The sequence below is a fragment of the Ranitomeya imitator genome, chromosome 7, assembly GCF_032444005.1.
Source record: "Ranitomeya imitator isolate aRanImi1 chromosome 7, aRanImi1.pri, whole genome shotgun sequence".
Taxonomy (NCBI): domain Eukaryota; kingdom Metazoa; phylum Chordata; class Amphibia; order Anura; family Dendrobatidae; genus Ranitomeya; species Ranitomeya imitator.
The window spans coordinates 37,492,555-37,508,610 of NC_091288.1; the positions used below are offsets into that span (position 1 = coordinate 37,492,555).

Sequence of the window (16,056 nt, forward strand, 5' to 3'; positions counted from 1 at the left end):
GAGTCAACGCCTTCGAAATGTGGAGCTGGAGATGGATGTTATCAATACTACGGATGGCAAGAAGAATAAACATCAATTTTGGAACAAATAAAGACAGACATGTCACTCAAAGCAAGGATCGTCAAACTACGACTTGTCTACTTTGTACACATCATACGAAGAGAGCGGAGAAGGACATCATGGTCGGAAGCAGAGAAGAAACAAGGCGAAGAGGAAGACCAGCAATCCGATGGCTTAATACTATCAAAATAATGGTGGAGAAGACCCTGGTGGACCTATCTAGGCTTGCAGAAGACGTTCATCCATCAAGTCGCCATGGCTCGAGATCATGCTGAAGGCCAATAATAATAATAATAATGTGGTGACTGGAAAAAAAACTAAAACTAGTGTTTCAAATTTCTTTTATTACAGAATTTTCCACATGGATTAAATAAATTTATGTTTTGATAGATCGGACTTTTATGAACTAGGCAAAAGAATATGCTTATTTTGTTTTATTTCCTTATTTTTGAAAGGGAAAAAGATGGTGATTCCAACTTTTATGTTTTCTTTTTTTTTAAGTTTTGTTTTTTTTTTTTACTTTTGCACCTAGGGTATCTGAACCTGTGATCATTTAATAGCTTATACTACAAGCTGCTATAGTTCTTTATAGCAGTATATTGTACAAATTACAATCTTCTATAAAGCCCAGTAGCACCGGAACACCAACATGGCAGTGACGGGGGCCTTCAGCAGACACCCAGCTGTCATGGCAAGCCCGATCACATTGCATCTTGTCACAGACGAAAGCTGACGTTATTGCTTCCTGACCACAGGAGAGGCTCACACTGGAGAATAAGCATGCCGGATTTTATTTTCACCTCTTCCATACCTCTTTTTATCAGTTTTGATTGGTCGGACAACCCCTTTGTATTGCAGATAAATGCGCATTGTTGGAGAAAGTAACATCCAGAGTCATCTGTAACGTGTCCTTAGTGCTCTCCTTCTATTTGTGAACTAGGAAGATCAAGATGAATGACACTCTAGGTCCTGCCCAGACATGTAGGATAGGGATGATAATGAACCCACATTCATTTCTACACCAATTATTATGACGTGAGTAGAAGTGGAAGGGTTAAAATAATTATTCACTTCCAAAGATGAATTCTTCCAAGAATGTCTGGTGCCAGCCAGTGATTTCCCACCAGATGTCGTCCATTACGCCGATGCAAACCCTGCTTCGTCTCTTCTCTCAGTTGCCATGGCAACCATGATTCCGAGCTGCAAAACATACCATATGGCTGCGAGATATCCGTCTTCTGCGCAGTGATAGAAAACGTGCTGTTCTGCAGCAGGAGAGAGAGAGAGAGCGAGGTGACAATGTAATGGATGGAATTATTCCTGCGGGCATGAAAGAGTTAAGGATAATGGCCGCTATTATCATCAGGAAAGACACAGGACAGTCCTGTGCATGAATGCCACACGTTTGCGGAGGAGAATGATTCATAATAAGAGGAGGTTGTCATAATCATGCTGCACATTATATACCTGCTGGAATCTGCCAGGACGGGCAGGAGCATCCTGTCGTCGTCTGCACTGCATGCTGGGACTTGGATAATCATTCTGCTAATCATATTCCTCATCAGCTGAAGATCCCTGGATGAAAAGGAAGCACAATGATGAGGGTGGTGCTGGGAAAGTCACGGTCCCTGATGTATTTCGGAAAGCATTCTAACAAATTGAATCATAAATGAGATATAAAAATTAAAGTAGCACGCAAATACATTTTTTGCAAATATAATACTAACTCATCAGTTAAAGCCATACATTTGGAGTCTTTCTTTACAGGGCAGCTGAGTCATCTTGTCTCCTATGGGACCACTAGTCCAATACAAGCTCTGCTGTGTGGGCAGGAAGTCACCCTCTAGCTTCCTGTGAACTACAGGATGACCTCTTTACGTATCAGTTCCTCCCGGTCAGCTGTCAGGTGCCTCTACTCCAAGCCCCACTCTCTTTTTGCCTCCTTACATCCTGACATGCAGCTAAAGATATCACTTCTCCCTTACACAGGACAGTTGTGATATAGTAAGTGGATCCATACAATGATGGCTGCAGAATTGTAAAGCCCTAATGACTGTCTCTACCACATGTGTGTTTGCTGTGTGCATGTTTCTCATGTTGCTGCAGTTCAGCCTTTCTTTCATGCCCCCTACTGGTAAAAGCTGACAGGAAGAAGCCTATCACAAGCAGGAGGCAAAAGAGACAGGCTGAAGTTGCATCACAGAATATACACTAAAACTCTGCAATATGAATCTTCATCACATAATACACTAAAACCCTGCAATGTGAATCTTCATCACATAAATATACACCAAAACTCTGCAGTGTCAATCTCCATCACATATGAATGGATCTTTACTAACAACTGTTTGAGTTAATTTGGTAGGTGTCAATTTGGGTGCCAATAGTTCATGTCACACTGCAGACATATCCTTTCATAGGTCACCTTTGTGTCACTCCATTCTCAGCATCCTGATATGCCATGGCTCATCTTTGTTTTTTTCCTGAGGCACTATTTGTTGTCTGTACTATATGTCTCCACTGGTTAAAGGCACTTTGCACTGAGCAGAACTACAATGCACTAGCAGCCTCCTCCTTTCTTGCATCTCAATGAGCAACATAATCTGGTCAGGACTAATGATGAGCGAGTGTACTCGTTGCTCGGGTATTCCTGAGCACGCTCGGGTGACCTCCGAGTATTTATGACTGCTCGGAGATTTAGTTTTCATTCCGGCAGCTAAAGGATTTACAGCTACTAGCCAGACTGAGTACATGTGGGGATTCTCCTCCAACCAGGCAACCCCCACATGTACTTAGCCTGGCTAGTAGCTGTAAATCATTCAGCTGCCGCAATGAAAACTAAATCTCCGAAAACTAACAAATACTCGGAGACCACCCGAGCGTGCTCGGGAAAACCCGAGCAACGAGTGCACTCGCTCATCACTAGTCAGTACCTTTATCGCACTTGCTCTAATGATCCCGCAGGCCATTGGGACAGCCAAAAAATATTCATAGGGTTATACAGAATAATGGTCTGTGTACTGCAGTCTAGTACATATTGTACCAAAGTCAGGCTTTGTGTGGGGTGAAATATTGAACTTCAGAGGGTTGAAATACCTAAAAGCCTATGGCCATAGTCATACCAATCCATTCTTAGCTATCCAATGAGCCAGTAGACACTTCTTTAGTTGCCTATTGTACTACACCACTCAATGTGCCAGACCACTCCATACTGAGCTCCATAATGTGCTCAATTTCTACTTCTAAGGTCCATTCTTCACAATTTTTTTTCATAAAATCCAAATGACCCCATTTCCAATACATGTAAACTTCATATCTTCGATGAGCTAATATAATCACTGCCGGCAATTCATTAAAGAGAATAATAATATTTCTTCCTGGAGACAGATTTTCGGAATGTATTGGGTAGACATGGATGGTCAATACAGAACATTGGTTTGATTTGTTGCTTTGTTGGACGTCTCTCTTCATAATTGAGTTTTGCGATATACGTTGAGATCTACAGTATCTGTTGTGCATGGCCGGCATTGCTCTATAAAGTAATGCACATCTGTTATAATGTGTATGAAATAATGGTTCCATTTGCTTGTAAAAATCAATAGCAGCTTTAAAAGACTCTGCATGTATCAGTGTTGTTGGGAAATTCACCAACCACATAAAGTCTTGGAAATCTGTAAGTGTTTTGGGATAAAAATAGAGATTTGCTACCGTAGAGAAAGCTCTGAAGAGAAAAGCTTTGTGGGAGGTGGATTGCATTGAATATCAGTATCAAAAGATTGTCATAAAATCAAAGCTGTCTGCTATGGATAAAGGAAGCATTAAAGGGTGCGAGACATCAGCAAAATATTAACAGAAGAAAAATCTGATTACAGATACAGTATATCATTAAAAATAGTGTAAAATGATGTTCTGTCCAAAAATGATGTACATGGAGATTGTGCAAGTGACTCTGCTTAGCTTGTACCGAAGGCTCCCTGGTGTTCACACTTTCACCCTGTCATAGGAATCTGGCTTTTGTTGCAGGAACTCCTAGGTTATGTCCACAGAATAGCCGTGGGTCTGGGGAATAAAAGGAGGAAAGAAATGTGAACAAGTAAGGTCAGAAGAACCAAGAGTGCAGACTTTTTACATTTTTTTTACATTTTTTTTCTTTCTTCTTCCCAGCCACTGGTATGAGTAATAAATTATTAATTTATATTGCCATATTTTTATATGTGCTGTGGAATTTAATAAATCAATAATAATTTAAAAAGTGTAGTCTATTAAGTAGTTGACTTCATGTCCAGGAAGTCAGACAGAGAGGAGTTAAATCCATAAAGGCATCAAAGGGTTAATTAGCAGGAGACAATGTCATGTCAAAAACATCCTTTATAAATTGCACCAAAGTAACACAAAAAAAAATACAATAACTCCTATCAGGCGGAGTCATAGGTAGGAATTCAAACAGAGTACCTAGTGCCGCAGAACCAGCCTTCCCCTGGATCCACAACCTGGTCCCAGTGATTGGCCAGTCAGCAGGACCACATTAAATAACATTAAACTGTAATTAAACTTATTTTTATTTAATTAATCTCCAGGCAGTGCAAAAATTTGATTTTTTTTTAAATAATATTATTTAACTTATTATGCTTCTTTCTTCTCTAAACACTATGTTGCAGTGCTGGGTCACTGCTCGATTGATGCTTCTTTAGAAACTCCTTTCAACTGCTGCCCAACAAGATAACCACATTATATCCACATAGTCTGTGTATATGAGTCTGTGTGCACATTTTCACCATAGGTAGAGAAAGTGTCTAGTCTACTAATATACGCAGCCTATTTTATGTGTCAGATAATTTCTAAAGCGAGAGCTTTATTATTTTCTGTACCACTAAAGGCAATATCTGGGGAAATTACATAACATATTATAGTTATTGAATTGTTACTTCAATATAAAGGAACAACATTATTCAAAACCCACAACAATGACATGAAAAAGTAATTACTATCCTCTCTAAACGTCTGCTTTTGTCAACAGTCATTCCTACTTTCGTTTTGTAGAATATCAACACGTGTTTATGGATGAACTGATGATGGAGAAGGAAAACCAAAAACATTCTCCGTATTGACCCCTTCGTCTATACAGGTCCAGGAGCAAACCCATCAACTATACAAACCTCAGACGAGATGCCCCCTGTATACAGCCATAGACCAGACCTCTATCCACTTCTCCCTGTTATTGCAACCTTCTGTACTGTTTGCCGCTACAGGTGGATATACTTTAAAACATGCTGCCTTTGATGTTTGCACTTTTTTCTGGGTATTTAAGAATGATCCCCTTTTTCTAAAGTCTGACAGATAATCAACCAGTATTATGTTTGTGCGTGTATAGTATAGCTATACATTTTTCCCCTTCTGCAAAAATTAGACAACAGGGTTGCATTGGACTTCCACCTTTGTTGTGATGGCACGGTTTACGCAAAGGGTTGCATATCCACTGAATTTTTCTTGCAGACGATGTTGTGTAATTGAAGAACACATGCAATTGGATGTTGTTACAAGTGTCTCATTTGAACTCCTCGGTGTCGGTCTGTATTCCTGCATCCAAAGTGCAATTATCTTGTAAACCGCATAGCTAAATGTAGCATGCAGCACACAGATGTTCTTCAGAAAGCCTATCTGCATATGTTAGGACAACATCAATAGTCCACATGACATCACGATCAATACAATAACTGCGGGAGGCAGAGAAGCTTCACATAAAGGATTGAAGTCATTCAGCAGAAGTTTAGGTAAGATCACTGCTAGGAAAAAACATTAAGATTCAGTAACACAACGGAATACTGGACTATCATTTCCATTTCATGAACACAAGTATAGAAGACTATACGTACTGACAACTGCACGTACAGAGGTTGTCCATTTCAGTTCACTTCTTCTCACATGAAAAGCACCTCAACAATGAGGGATTCATCACTATCTGAACACAAATCGGGACTGGCTCTTACCGCCTAGTGAGTTGTCCATCTAGACGTCATGATTGATATAACATTACCGCCCAATCTAATCATTGGCTGTCCATCGAATGCACCAATCCTTTGGTTTCTCCATAGAACTTTGGAGCTCTCTGCTTTTGCATGTGTTCCATTGTTATATCCATTACTTGAATTTATAAGGTGTTGTCCTATAAAATATGTATTTCACCTATTCCAGGATAGGTGAAAAATACACGATTGCTAGGGGTCTGATCACTGAAACCCCACCGATCAGGTAAATGGGGATACCAAACTCTCAAATGTGAATGGAGAAGTCGATGTGGTGGTCATTTATGGCCCGCAGTTCTCATGATTGGTTGTAGTCTCAGCAGCTAGACCCCCAGTAAACATATATTTATTACCTCTCCTGTTGATACATGGTAAATGTTCTTCATAGGATACCCTTTTAAAGAAGTCTTTGGGTTGTTTTTTAGATTAAATCAGTTTTAAAGCCTTTGACTAAACATGAGCAGAATAAGTAACTCAAAATTTCTCCTACTTCTTTTAGCCAAAGGCACATCATCAGTAAACAACAGGGACCACATTTTATTGGTGCCATACAGGCACACACCATTGCGCTGCCTCCACCATTTTTATTGTCACAATTCTTTGTATATAAATATGAGCCTGGATCATTCAATACGAGGGGCGATCCAAAAGTGATGATAATCAATACTAAACACAATGAATATAGTCAAAAAAAATTTTTATTTTTCTACATAGTCTCCTAACAAGTCTATACATTTAGTCCATCTCTTTTCTAAACTTAGAATTCCCTTTGAAAAAAATTCTTGATCTTGACCCTCAAAAAAATCCCCAACAGCGGTTATCACGTCGCTATTGTCGTCAAATTTCTTGCCCCGGAGGTGTTCCTTGAGCCGAGGAAAGAGAAAGAAATCACTGGGGGCTACATCTGGTGAATAGGGGGGGTGTTCCACCAGTTCAAAGCCCGCTTCTTGAATGGTAGCCATGGCAACAGCAGCTTTGTGAGCCGGCGCGTTATCTTGGTGAAACAACACTCCAGCCCGCAGTTTGCCGCGCCTTTTCTCCTTGATAGCCTCCTGCAATCTTCTTACTTGTTCTGTAGGAGCCCGTAATAGTGGCTCCCTTCTCCAAATAGTCCACCATAATAATTCCTTCAGCGTCCCAAAAAACGGACGCCATAAACTTCCCTGCTGAGCTTGACACTTTGAATTTCTTCGGTGTCGGTTCGTCGGCTCGTTTCCATGTCATCGATTGTTGTTTAGTTTCGGGATCAAAGTGGTGGATCCAGGTCTCGTCCATGGTCAAAAAAGTGACAAAAATTTTTTCTTGTCTGCTTGGAACTTTTCGAGATTTGCTATTGAAATGTCAACTCGTTTCTTCTTTTGCTCGTCGGTTAACATTTTTGGCACCCAACGCGCGGAGACCTTTCTCATATGCAATTCTTTTGCAAGGATTCTTTGAATACTGCCATATGAGATCCCTGTGACCTCAGCTACATGCCTGATAGTCACTCTTCGATCTGCCAATACAACTTCTTCAACTTTTTTCACGTTTTCTTCATTGAGGGACGTGGATGGGTGTCCTTCACAATGTTCATTTTCCATCGATGTTCTTCCCAGCTCAAATTCCATGGCCCAGCGTGCAACTGTGGAATATGGAGGAGAAGAGTCCCCCAATGTTTCCACCAAGTCGCTGTGTATGTCTTTGGTAGTCAATTTTTTCAAGCAGAGGTATTTGATGACAGCTCTGAGCTCGTTTTTTCCATTTTGATGTTCACTCCTCGGCAGTTCATATTCAAATGAATGTAGCTCCCAGGAATCGTGGTCTATTTAAGTGATTTTTTTTTCCTGGACTAGTGGGTACCTAAGAGAGAAGAAAACATTTTATTTTAATTTCTGTGTGCAATAGAAATAACCATTTATCATTACTTTTGGATCGCCCCTCGTATAACACAAGAAATTCATTAGAAATAGAAAAAAAAAGATTATTGAAGGGAAGGGGAGGTAATCCAACCAAGTCAAAGAAAAAGGTGGAAACACTGGTCATACATAAGAAATAGGTTAGCTTCCTGTAGCCAGTCTTGGTTCCATTGACATAAACCCTCTGGATTTACCTTCATGAAGGTGTCTCTTGATAGGCTCATCTCAATCAGAGCGGTCAGCGATCTTGCCTCAGCTAGAGCTTGTGAAGAAGTTTATCTTTACCAAGGGAAAAATTCTGTAATTATCTGCTCTAGTTTATCTTTGAGACCTTTTGGTGATGTTGAGCTTGCTTGTGCATTCCTACTTTTAGAAGAATGTGCCAAATTGTTGACTTGGCCACTCAAAGATTCTGAGATTTTTATAAATGTTTTGTTGTTTGTTTTTGTATAGTAGAATTATGCCGGGAAATGTCATTCACATCAAATGTATACGATGCGTATTAAATGTGTATTTTTATGCTCTGAGGTCTCTCTAAACCATGGAACATAATAGACATAGAAAAAAAAATAAAGAAACTATGTTCCCCCAACCCTCAACTGATCTTCCATGCAGCTCAACACCTACGCCTCAAGTAGCGCTATGATGCGCGTTGTTCCACAATGTTATAACTTTGTAGTAGGCACCAAAGGTACTTTCATAGCTTTTTAAATTGAAGGTAGACATAAGTCCATCGAGTTCAACCTATAGCCTAATATGTTGATCCAGAGGAAGGCAAAAAGAATCTAGAGGAAGGCAAAAAGATGCCTTTGGAGCGACGGCATCAGTGACCAGAGAGAAGAACTGGACAACTGGACTGGAGCAGGCTTTCATTACAGAACAGGTGAAAGTGGGGTGAGTATTTATTTTTTTATATTTTTAACTTTTAACTCCTTTCTGGTCATTTATAAACCACAAAAAAAAATTGATTTTGGCAAATTGGAACTTTTTTTTAATTTGAGGCGAATTCAAATCGCCTTGAACCAATTCGCTCATCTCTAAGATTAAGAGTTCTCATGAACACCTACCAGTTGCATATTCAACATTTGAAAGCCCAGGCCCTTTAGCTTCTTGAGGTGTCATGAAATAATGGGGTGATGTGCCAAAACAGACCATGAAAGCGCTTATTATTACTTTTGAGCCCGTGAAAATGGAGGAACTTTGCAAAAATAGTTCTAATTGCCAAATGGTTAGTGCAATATTTTTTAACAAACTTTGTGAATTAAGGCTGAAAGTCTACTCTTCAATTACATCTTGATGGTTTTATTTCAGGTTCAATGTGCTGATGTACAGAGGTGTAATTATAGAAATTCTAATATTGTATAAATAAGATAAAAATGAATGTTTCTTCTGATATATGGCCAAAATCCCTTGCAAATTCATAGACTTAAATGATAAAACAATGTATGCCTTTGAGCTAGAGACAATAACAATAACAGATTTGGCCACATCACTTTGTGATTGCCTCTTTGTGAATCAGGATCATTGGATAAGTGTGTGCACCTCTGTGTACGCCTCCCCACAAATCCTACTCTAGTACTTGCTGGAGTTAGATTTGTGGCGTAGCAGATCCCACCGCTTGTCGTGAATTTACCTAGTGTCAGTCCCTACACCCCTGTCCCACTCAAGCTTTGCACAGTTTGTCAGAGCTTGAGAACGCCAAAAATTGCAAAATTTTAGCACACCTTCGAGTTGCACCAAAATTATGTAACATTTCAATGCTTTTTACACTAGAATACTGGGGTAAAAGCGTTGATGAATTGGACACCATACGTTTAATTTTCTGAGTTATCTTTATTCACAACTCTATATTATGAATTTGCTCAAAGAGAAATTGTACCGAATTTAAGGACAGTTTGGAGAAGATCAGGAGCTGCAGCAAATGTAGAAAATGGCGAAGGTCCCATGAAAGGGGCAGTCACCAGTGTTAATTAATCTGCATCTCCAGCCAAAAATTAAAACCTGTCTGTGCTGCTGAATCCTCCTGGACGGTCTGTAACTACGTGCCGTGTTTTTATGAGCTCAGCTGTAGCTGCTGAGGAATAATTCTAAAGTGTCCTTAGACGCTCTCCTTCATCTGACAGATTGGGTGACCTTACTTTTTTATCTTGTCAATTGTGAGAAGGGGGGACTAGAAGGAAGAAGAAATCATAACGTTTTTTTCATGACTTTTTCCTGCAGTTAGAAGCTCTGCAGAAAGTCAGATCTTCATTTTAATATATCTTTATATGCAATGTGTGGATTCAAGATTTTTTTTTTTTTTCGCCAAAAGGATTTTCAAGAGGGTCTGTCATTACACCAGACATTGTCTGTTTTAGTAGGACTTAGGTAAGATATAATCTTTTCTCAGAGTTCTGTCGTTCCTCTTTTATTCCTCAAGAGTATTTATGCATAAAATGACATTCTACTTGTCAAAGGAGCGTGACCCTAGACCAGTGTTCCCCAACTCCGATCCTCAAGAGCCACCAACTTGTCATGATTTCAGGATTTCCTGAGTATTGCACAGGTGATTAAATTCTAGCCTGTCCAGGTGATGCAATTATCACCTGGGCAATACTAAGGCTTGGTTCCCATTGCGTTAATGGGAACGCGCTAACGGACAGCGTTGCACGGCGAAATTAACGCCGTGCAACGCGTCCGTTAGCGCGCCCATTCACGGCAATGGGAACGCGCAGCACTAGCGCGTGCCATGTTCGGCACGTGCTAGCGACGCGCCGGTGTTTCCTGGTGCGCCGCGGACGCTGCTTGCAGCGTCCGAGGCGCGCCCGCGGTCCATTCCCCGCTCCCGCAGATCGGGGATCTGCGAGAGCGGGGACGTTACCGCGACCCTGGGACGCGGCCCCATTAAAAACATTGCGTTAGCGCAACCCGCTAGCGCTAAACGGATTGCACTAACGCAATTTGACCCTAGCCTAAGGAGATCCTGAAGACATGACCTGTTGGTGGCTCTTGAGGACCGGAGTTGGGGAACACTGCCCTAGACAGTCCAGTAATGTCAGCATTGATTGGACAATATTGGAGAATGCAGGAACACGCCACAAACTGGGAACACCCAGGAGGAATAACAAAGGGATACCAAGGCATACAACTCAAAAAAAGATGGAATTGTAATTTCATAGAGAAGTGTTTACTGCAACAGACACACTGGTACAAATGAAAGTTCCTCTTTAAAGTCAGCCCATACGGTGCCTAAAATCCTTTATTCTCACCCCCTGACTTTGGAGTGCTGCCCCCTTTAATCTGGATTTATGTATTTACAGTATATGGGAAGTTCTACTTTTTCACGAAAAGTCATTGTATGATGACTTGTCTTCCTCTGATTACAATGGTTGCATATTACGGTAATTCTCTTTGTTCAGTTTCTCGTCACTCTGTCTTCTATAATTTATCTCTTTCATCCAGCGAGACAAATCTTATTTATTCCTAATATTTGTACAACCCTCACTCCGGCCCATCTGTGAGTGATGTCTCCATTTACTCTACAACCTTGACCTGCCGCTCTAAATGTCTTTTCATTTGGCTCGTTCTTTGCCGCATAAAATGAGAGATTCCTCTGTTAACTCGGATTGCTTGTATCTTAGCAACTCAGAAACATCCACCTATTCCGATTCTTGATTCTCCTTGGCATTGACGTAAAGGAAAAAAAGAGACTAATACTAGTAAGTTCATATATAAGCAGCACATTCCTGCTTGGGTACGCTCTGTTCTAGGTCCGATACTGACATTAATTAGCAAAGTGAGAAAAATCAGCACAGAAATAACCTAATGTTTGTGCACATGACAGGTTCCCTTTAAATCTCCACTTCCATGCATATTTTGAATCCTTTATTAATCTAAATAATTATTTCACTTCACCATAACAACATTAAGCAGCAAACTCAAAGTGTGAACGGTTTCTGATTATTTTGGTCTCCAAGATGCACAAAGATAATGCATAAAATAATGTCATATTTTAGGGATAATGCACATAGTGATGTCAGAGTACAAAGAGAGTGCAAACAGTGATGTCACAGTGCAGGGATATTGCACATATCGATTTCACAATATTAGCATAGTGCGCACAGTGATGTCACAGTTTAGGCATAGCACACACAGCGATACTGCAATACAGGGATAGTGCACATAGTTATATCACAGTGCAAGTGATGTCACTGTACAGGAGTAATACAAATAGTAATACAAATAATGCTCTCACAATTTAGGCATAGCGCACACCGCGATGTCATAGTACAGGGATAGTGTAGATACTGATCTCAAAGTATAAATATAGTGCAACATAGTGATGTCACGGTGCAGAGGTTTTGCACACAGTGATGTCCCAGTGCAGAGATAGTGCACACAGTGATGTCACAGTGCAGAGATAGTGCACACAGTGATGTCACAGTGCAGAGAAGGTGCACACAGTGATGTCACAGTGCAGAGATAGTGCACACACTGATGTCACAGTGCAGGGAAGGTGCACACAGTGATGTCACAGTTCAGAGAAAGTGCAAACAGTGAAGTTACAGTGCAGAGATAGTGCAAGAGTGATGTTACAGTGCAGAGAAAGTGCACACAGTGATGTCACAGTGCAGAGATAGTGCACACAGTGGTTATAACAGGGATAAAGAATCTACACTGACGCTGTGGAGATAATCTGCAAATTAAAAGGGCTTTCTGCTATGCATATTGATATTTTTAAAGGGGTTGTCTGATTTTCAAAAAACTTTATTAAGGATTTCTGATTTTTTATAGGAGACGTCATCTATCTGGTCCCCCATCTAAGATAAATGGCTACTGGTAATGAGCAAACATGCTTGGATAAGGCGTTGTCCGAGCATGCTCTGGTGATAACCGAGTGGCTTCGGCGTGCTCGAAAAATATATTCGAGTCCCGGCGGCTGCATGTCTCGCGGCTGTTTAACAAACGCAACACAAGCTGAGATTGCCTAACAAACAGGTATTCTCTGCATGTGTTGCTGCTGTTTGACAGCCTGGAGATGTGCAGATGCGGGGACTCTAACATATTTTTCGAGCACGCCGAAGACACTCGGTTAGCACCCGAGCATGCTCGGACAACGCCTTATCCGTGCACGTTCACTCATCACTAATGGCTACTAAATATCACTCTCCCTCTACATCACAATTGTAGTTTGTTTCGGTGAAGGTCCTGTTCCTCACTTACCCTTTTAGTGACCAGTGATAGTGTCAGATATTGGACCTCCCAAAATATAAAACTTCACATATGAATAGTCAAAAGTTAACACTTTAACGTTTTAACCAATTGCAATATAAATTCTGGAATCAAAGTATGAGCAATGAGTTGTCTTGTAAATTACTAAATGAGCAGATTGACCGATAAGAGTCATTTGAGCTATTGGCTGAGTAATTTGACTGCCTATATCGTGGACTTTAATAGCGTAATATCGCACATGGTACTGGGAGTTGCCTCAGAATCATAAAACATATTACATATCAACTACCCAGATGTTCAGAAAAAAATAGACGGGATTATTATGCTGTGGTTATGAAGATGACACCAGATGGCATGACAAGGTTCAGATCTTTTCAAATTTAGAAGTTACGTCCATGGCTAGATCAGACATTCACTCCGTCACCCAATGGTTATTTGTCTGATTAGTTATAAAACTGTATTTCAGACCAAACATAAAATTGAATAACCACACGTCCTTCTGGTTCATCTAATTATCCAGTAGCGTTGATTCAGATGAAGGTGAAACAACACCCATCGGGCAGCAGATGAATGCCTTAGTTTTCAAAAATAACTTACCAATTCCAAAAACGGCAACCAGCATAAAGGTATATTCTGGGGTCAATGACATAATCTCAGACTGAACATTACATTTCCATCCCCTAGTAGAGAATTCCATGATATCACTGCTCGTACAGTAAAAATGTCTGATTTAGGAAGACAATTGTTGGAGATTTGGGAGAAGAATGTTGTCTCATTTCAGGTCTTTGCCAGATTTTTCATTTCATGAGCCAAATGTTTTCTATTGGGAAAAGGTCTGGACTGCAGGCGGCCGGTTCATCACCGAAACTCTTCTTCAGCCATGCTATTGTGATGGATGCGGTATGTGGTTTAGCATTGTCTTGCTGAAATATGCAAGGTCTTTCCTGAAATAGACATTGTGTGGATGGGGTATATGTTGATCGAAATCCCTATATAACACTCAGCATTGATTGTGCCTTTCAAGATGTGTATGCTGCTATGCCAAAGGCACTAATGCACCCCATACCATCAGAGATGTATGAACTGTGCATTGATGACAAGTTGGATGGTCCCTCTTCTCCTGAGATTGTAGAACTCAGTGTCTGCAGGGCACAGTGTCCGTGGTTCCCAAAAAGAATTTCACATTTTTAATCATCCGCCCACAGAACAGTTTTCCTTTTTGCCTCAGTCCATTTTAAGCTATCTTTGACCCAGAGAAGAGAGCATTGTTTCTAGATTGTGTTGGTATTTGGCTTCTCCTTTTATGATAGAACTCTAAAATTGCATTTGTGGATTGCACGGCCAACTGTGCTCACAGATAACTAAACGAAACTAAAAAAGTTTGGTTCGGGTAACAAGCACAGTACTCAATCCCAGACCTCATTCAAATGAACGGGGGGCCCGAACATATGGCATTTTCCATGCTGTCATCTGTCACAGTGCTGCGGTTCCCATGCTGTAAAACAGATGACAGTGTGTGAGCAAGCCCAGCAGCTGTGAATGGCCATAAAAAAAGTTACCGCCAGTCAGGCATTGGCTGATGAGAGTACCACTACTCTCATCAGCCTACACTTGGTCTTGGTGATAGGAATGAGAGCTGGCGACGCTGATGAGAGTAGTACTCCTGTCATCCAGCTCTTGTGCTTTATAATAAAGATGTCAGTGTGATCAAGTGCAGGCAGTGGTTGTTTATTTTACTGTACAATGTATTTATGTTTTGAGGGCTGATGTTAATATTCTGGGAATGGGCCAATATCCATAGAGGTTCACAGGCTATTAATATCAGCTCACAGCTGTTTGCTTAGCCTTTACTGGTTATAATAGAGGAGACCCCTCAAAAAAATAAGACATTTCTATGGCCACTTCCTAGGCTATTATTATCAGTCTGCAGCTGTCTGTTTAGCTTTTGCTGGATAGTAAATATAGGGGGGACCCCACCTCATTTTTTGGGAGGTCTCGCTATACCTAGTAAAGGCTAAGCAAACAGCTGTTAGCTGATATTGATAGTCTGTGAACCTTTATGGCTATTGTCTCCTTCCCAGATTATTAACATCAACCCAGCTGTGGGCTATCTCTCAGGTGGTTATGACAGGGAGCCATGGATATTGGACCTCTTGCAGATTAAGAACATCAACCCCCAGCTGCCCCAGAAATGGCGCAAACATATGATGCGAAAAGTCTAGCGCTCAGCCTTTCTCTTTCCCTTGCACTGGAGTGGTGGCAAGTGGGGAAATATTTGAGGGGTTGATGTCAGCTTTGTAATGTCAGGTGACATCAAGCCCAGAGGTTAGTAATGGAGAGGCCTCTATAAGACGCCCACATTACTAACCCCGTAGTGAAAATAAAATAAAGACACACACATAAAAACTCCTTTAATTGAAATAAATAGACAAAAATTTCTGTATTTGAAATTAACACTCTCCATTCTCTTTTATCCATTTATTACTGTAAAAATGAAAAATAATAAAACATCATATTCCTCACCTGTCTGCCGATAATCCATTTGTCCCACAAAGAGCCCAACTCTGCTTCATTTGAATTGCATGGTTGAGCAGTGAGATGATGCCACCGCTCAGCCATTAATCCATGAGACACTGAGCTGAGCCTGAGGACCGCTGCATGTGACTGGCAGTAACCTCAATTATGCCACCGCAGGTGATTGAAGCTGCGCTCTCAGGCTCAGTGTCTCCTGGATTTACAGCTGAGCAGTCGCAATATGCCACAGCTCAGCCATGCAGTCCAGATGTAGCAGAGTTTGAGCACGTTGTGTAACAAATGGATTAGGGCAGGTGAGGAATATGGTATCTTTTATTTTTAATTTTACAGTA

At 40.8% G+C, this 16,056-nt stretch overlaps 1 protein-coding gene and 1 long non-coding RNA gene across 3 annotated transcripts in view; one reads left to right on the forward strand and one right to left on the reverse strand.

The window, feature by feature from the left end:
- CSRNP3 (cysteine and serine rich nuclear protein 3) overlaps positions 1-16,056 on the forward strand; it is a 135,279-nt gene that overhangs the window by 20,373 nt on the left and 98,850 nt on the right. The gene's annotated exons all lie outside the window — the stretch shown is intronic.
- On the reverse strand, positions 539-4,113 carry LOC138645839 (uncharacterized). The gene is made up of 3 exons (XR_011314775.1): positions 3,989-4,113; positions 1,528-1,635; positions 539-1,325 (listed from the first exon to the last, which is right to left on the reverse strand). It is a non-coding gene; the product is annotated as an uncharacterized lncRNA (long non-coding RNA).